Source organism: Sarcophilus harrisii, chromosome 1 (assembly GCF_902635505.1).
Source record: "Sarcophilus harrisii chromosome 1, mSarHar1.11, whole genome shotgun sequence".
Lineage (NCBI taxonomy): Eukaryota > Metazoa > Chordata > Mammalia > Dasyuromorphia > Dasyuridae > Sarcophilus > Sarcophilus harrisii.
Genome location: NC_045426.1, coordinates 509,450,812 through 509,456,811, shown reverse-complemented (window position 1 = coordinate 509,456,811; position 6,000 = coordinate 509,450,812).

Here is a 6,000-nt window from a genome sequence, read left to right as displayed (position 1 = left end):
GAACTTCTTTGTCCCTTTCTGTTTTAATCTTTGTCAGACAAGGTAATTTGTTGAAGAAGAGAAAATATATTCAGAAATGAATGTGATGTATCAATGACAATAAAAACAAGATTTTTAATCTACCCATAACAATGCAGTTTTATACATTTTGGGAAGTATATTGACCAACAATACTCACAGAAGTGCAACTAGGATAGAATAGAGACAAGAGGCTCTATTTTACTAGCATCAGGTAAAACTACATATCAATATTATCTATGTTTGCTATATTTTTATTTTGCTAAATATATCCCTTTTTATATTGTAATCTGGCTCATACACTAGGGAGTGTTGTGGGCTTGGATCTGACACTTCTCTACTATAAAAAGCCTTTTTTAATGCTCTTCTTCCCTCTCCCCATTGTTAGGATGATCAAACTAGAGAAGAAAAACACTGGGGTTTGGGAGCTGAAGAAGAATGTGAAAGATGACTATTTTCAAGTACCTGAAGGGAAGTTTGGTGAAAGAGACAAGATTTACTTTGGTCCTGGAGAACAGAACTAGGGATAACAGGTAGAATCTTCAAGGAAACAAATTTTAAGTTATTAAAAATAAAATGGCATTAAGACTTTTGGGACATCCTGTATCAGGAAAAGTCCTGTATAGTCTTATATCTGTGATTCTGTGATGTTAGTATCTTTTTGTAAAGGACTACTTTTCCCCACTTCAGTTGATATAGTCACAGGATTTAGATAATGAAGTGATTTCATAGGATAAACAAAAAAAAAAAAAAAAAAAAAATGGCTATCTCTTGACAAAGAAAAAAAAATAGAAATCTCTTTCAATAACTAAATCTTAAGGACAGAGCTTCATTTTATAGAAGTGAAGAGTTGGGGAAAACAGTGAAAGAGACTTCTGGAAGCAGTCTAGGAGGAAGGGATTTCTCTCTCCCCCTCCTTGTTTTTTCTTCCTCCTTCTCTTCCTCCTCTTCCACTTGACTGTGTCATCTAACATTGATTTTCCCAGAGGGAGATATCCCCTCTAGCAATTTGGAGCTTTTTATTAATTCAATTTCAAAATAAAATTGAAGAAACAGAGACAAACACTTCTGACAGACTAGATACAGAGATGATCACTTGAAAGAGGAAGCAACTTCAAGCCATAGTGCCACTGGGATCATACTAGATATGGAACTAGATATGGAAAGGATCAGACCCTGAAAGACCAGTAGAATCATCTGCCCAACAGAAATACTACATTTAAGAGAAGATGCCTGATGACTCTACAAAGAAAGAAATTACTTCCAGACCCTTTATTACAAGGACTTGTCAGTTATTTTTGCTACATGTGTACTATATACATTTCCTTCACTACCATTTTAGTTTAAGTTTTAGTATTTCCCCATGGACTCTATGTATTTTTGTGAGTATAGACTAGGTTTTGGGGAAGTGGAAGTAGGGAATGTTTTGTAGCTACTCTTTTTACTATGCATCATAATAAATGTATTTGCTAAGAGTTAATTGTTCTAGTGACTTATTATTATTTTATTTATTTTTTAAACTAAAGCTTTTTATTTACAAAACATATGCATGGGTAATTATTCAAAATTGACCCTTGCAAAGCCTTCTGTTCCAAATTATTCCCTCTTTCCCCCCACCCCCTCCCTAGATGGCAGGTAGTGCCATACATGTTAAATATATTAAAATATATGTTAAATCCAATATGTGTATACAGATTTATACAGTTATCTTGCTGCACAAGAAAAATCAGATCAAGAAGGGAAAAAAAAAACTGGAAAAGAAAATAAAATGCAAGTAATCAACAGAAAAGTGAAAATACTATGTTATGGTCCATACTCAGTTCCACAGGCCTCTCTCTGGGTATAGATGGATCTCTTCATCACTTAATAAGTGGAACTGGTTTGAATCATCTCATTGTTGAAGAGGGCCACATCCATCAGAATTGCTCATTGTATAGTCTTGTTGCCTTGTACAATGATCTCCTGTTTCTGCTCATTTCACTCAGCATCAGTTCATGTAAATCTCTCCAAGCTTCTCTGAAATCATCCTGATGGTCAATTCTTACAGAACAATAATATTCCATAGCATTTATATACCATAATTTATTCAGCCATTCTCCAACTGATGGGCATCCACTCAATTTTCAGTTTCTAGCCACTATAAAGAGGGCTGCAAAAAACATATTTGCACAGGTGGGTCTCTTCTTTGGAGATACTGAAGAAGGGAAAGGGGCCTGTATGTGCCAAAATGTTTGTGGAAGCCCTTATCTTTTCCTGTTAGTGACTTATTATTAAATGAGAAGTACATTGGTGCAGACTAATGAGTATAATAGTTAAAATAACTACTCACAGGATTACTTCAAGGATCTAACCCATAAGTATCAGTGTGAATTGGGAGAGTATCTTCAAGTTGGGAGGAGCACACTGTCTTGTGTGTATTCACATAGTATTCATATACTATGAATAAAGCTTTCTAAAACTATAATGGACTGCCTTAAGAACTAGTTGATTCCTTATTTAGTTGCCATCTAAAAGAAGTTGGATGACCTCTTGTTGGAAATGTCATCAAGAAGATTTCCATCCAAGTAAGCTGCTTGAACTAGAAAAGCTCTGATGTCCCTTTCAAGTTAGAGATTTTGTGATTCTGTAAAAGGGCAGAGGGAATATATAAGGATACTGTATATTCCACTTAAGACTTCCCATCCAAGATGACTGATCTTTTATTAAATATTTTTGTGTCCACTATTTAACCAAATCCTAATTGACCTGACTGTACAATCATCTGTCCATATCTCTCCATCTTATCCAGAATGATATTGTTATTTTATAGCACATCAGATTGAAATATGGGTTTAGTATGCCTATGGTATTCCCTCACTTGCCAGTTTGGTAACTATATCAAAAAAACATAATAGTTTGGGATGAATTTTTCTTGGTGAACTCTTAATGGTTCTCAATGATATTCAATTACCTGTATATGTGTTACTAAACCAAACCTTAACGAAAATGTTCCATAATCTGTCAGAAATAAAAATCAACAATTAACACTTAAAGCCTGAGAATACAAGTTCAAATTTTAGATCTCTTGAGTTCATTTAGGGAAATTTCTCTCAACAAGTACTTTTTTGGGCTCATGTCCTTATCTAGGATTTCCCCTGGGAGAGAAAAAAAAGAATTTGGCTTAAATCTACTTTTCCACAATAAAAGCAAAAAGGGCCCTCAGCTCCCATGCTAACAGAACATCAGCTATAAGACAGGATTTGTTATAAAGCCACAAAAAATATAAAGGACTCATATCCAAGACCATAAATAGTCCATTCAATTATCTTCTCTTCTTTCTTCAAAAGAACAACATTCCCCAGGATGCATGCAGTGTTCTTCACTTATCTAAATCTATAGAAATTGAGACATCTTAAAGACCTTAGCTTAAAAAGTCCAAAGTCTCCCTCTGCATCCAGGGCCATCTCCAGTCATCCTGATCTATATCTGGCCTCTGGACCCAGATGGCTCTGAAGGGGAAAGTGAAGCAGGTGACTTTACACAGTCGTCCCTCACTCTAATCACTTGTATGTCACAGCAACAGCTCCCTGATATCACAGTCATCTTCAAGAACAACAGACAAACAACAACAATCTATAGTCATACATACTGGATTATGTATGGATTAATGTACCTGAGTCTACTTGGCCATGTTCTATGCATATCTATGGCACTTTCCTGAAATGGAGGCCTCCAAAAAAAACCTTACTGAATTATTAGAGAATAACTCAACCTGTATCTGCAATAAACCAACCTTTCAAGGATCTAAGCAGCCTAATGGAATTATAATCCTTGTTTTAAAAAAGTACTTCTTTGAAAGGAGAAACCCATTAAATGAGTAAAGATATGACTCTTCCTTTCTTGGACTTGCACTGTTTATATAAGTTATTACTTGTGAAGGGGAAGATCCACATTCATTCTCCTGAATAATAGCTCTGTCCTTTGCTGCTTTTCAATTCCAGATCCTATTTGGTTTGGTAATTCTCATTCAGTCCTCTTCACATTGGCTGCCTGGAGGGAATATGTGGTTCACTGAGATGCATGGTTCCCTTGAGGGGACATACTATGTAGACTTTCCTGCAGAGAACTGATCTCTGTGTATCTGACCAAATTCTCTGTCCTACCTCCCAGATTTTATTTTCCAGACTCCTTTTGGATATCAGGTTTCTAGGGTACAGGATATGTATACAAACTATGAATTAGTCATGCATTATCATGTTGTCAAAAAGAACAAGCAAATTTCCAACTTACTGGAAAACTAATTTTGTCAAGAGAATTTTGCACTTGGAAAGAATATCAATATCAAAACAAAGTTCCCTTCAAAAAAGAGGGGGAGGAATAAAGACTTGTATGTGTTCAAGAGGAAAACAGCAGCAATAAAACAATAAAAGATTCATTGGTAGAATGAATACACAATGCCTAAGCATATCCAGTCAATCAGTCAATAAATATTTATTAAGTGTCAAGTACTATGCTGTAAGTACAATAAAAAACAATCCTTGCTCCCAAAAAGTTTCAGCCAAATGAGAGAGAAAAGATGCAACCTGGCATTAAAAATAAAAACTTTATACAGGATAAATTTGAAATAACAGAGGGAAGGAACTAGAATTAATGTGAATAGGAAAGACTTCTTACAGAAGGTGGAATTTTAGTTAAAAATTAAATGATGCTAGGAAAACCAGGATGCATAGCTGAGATGGGAAAACATTCCAGACATAGGGGACAGTGAGTGAAAATGTCCAAAATTTGAAGATGGAATATCTTACTCAAGGAATAGCAAGGAAGTCGATGCAAGTTTGCAAAATACATTGCCAAGATAAGAAGCCTGGAAAGATGAAGGGCATAAAGATTATGAAGGGCTTTGAAAGCCAAACAGAAGGATTTTAAATTTGATGCTACAAGTGATAGAAAGCCAGTGGGGTTTACTAAGTGGGGAAGGAATGACGTGGTCAGACTTGTCTTTAAGAAGATCACCTTGACAATTGAGAAGATGAATATTGATATAGAGAAAGACTTGTGGCAAGGATACCAATCAACATACATTAATAGTCCAATGAGAGGTGATGAGGGCTTACATCAGGACATTACCAATGTCCAGGAAGAGAAAGGGTCACATGTAAGAGATGTTACAAAAGTAACACTGCTAGATTTGTCAACAGATTGCTTATGAAGGGAGGTAAGGGTAGGGACGATGAAGGACAATGAAAGAAGTCTAAAGTCTGAAGTATTAGGAGAGGCAATTACTGACCTACAAAATAGAAGAGAGGTGAGGTAATTTAAAAATCTTGAACTATCTAAAAGCCTTGACTTTAAAAAAGACTTTAGATATCACATATTTAAAAATGATAAAGGAAAACTACCCTTATATCTTAGATCCAGTAAAATAAAAAGAATTCACTAATGACTCTTGAAACAAATCTCAAAATGAAAAATCTCAGGAATATTATAACAAAATTCTAGAGATTCAAGGTCAAGGACAAAATATTGCAAGCATCCAGAAACAGGTAGGTCAAATATTATAGAGTCACTGTCAAGATATACAAGATTTAGCAACTTCTGTATTAGAAGAGTGAAAATTTTGGATTATGATATTACAGATGGCAAAGGAACTACAATTACAATCCAAAATAACCTATCCAGAAAAATTAAGGGATGAATATTAATGAAATAGAGGAATTTCAAGTACTCCTGATGAAAAGACCAGAATTGAATAGAAAAAAATCTGACATTTAAACACAAGAATCAGGGAAGGTATAAAAAGAAAAACATGAAAGAGAATTCATAAGGGATTCAACATTCTTGTATGGGAAAATAACTCATGTAACTTCTAAGATCTTTATAATTGTTAGGACAGTTAAAAGGTATCTGCAGAGAGAGGAGAGAGAGAGAGAGAGAGAGAGAGAGAGTGAGTGAATTCAATTATATTGAAATGAGGGAGTAAGAAAGGAGTATTAGGAGAAGGAG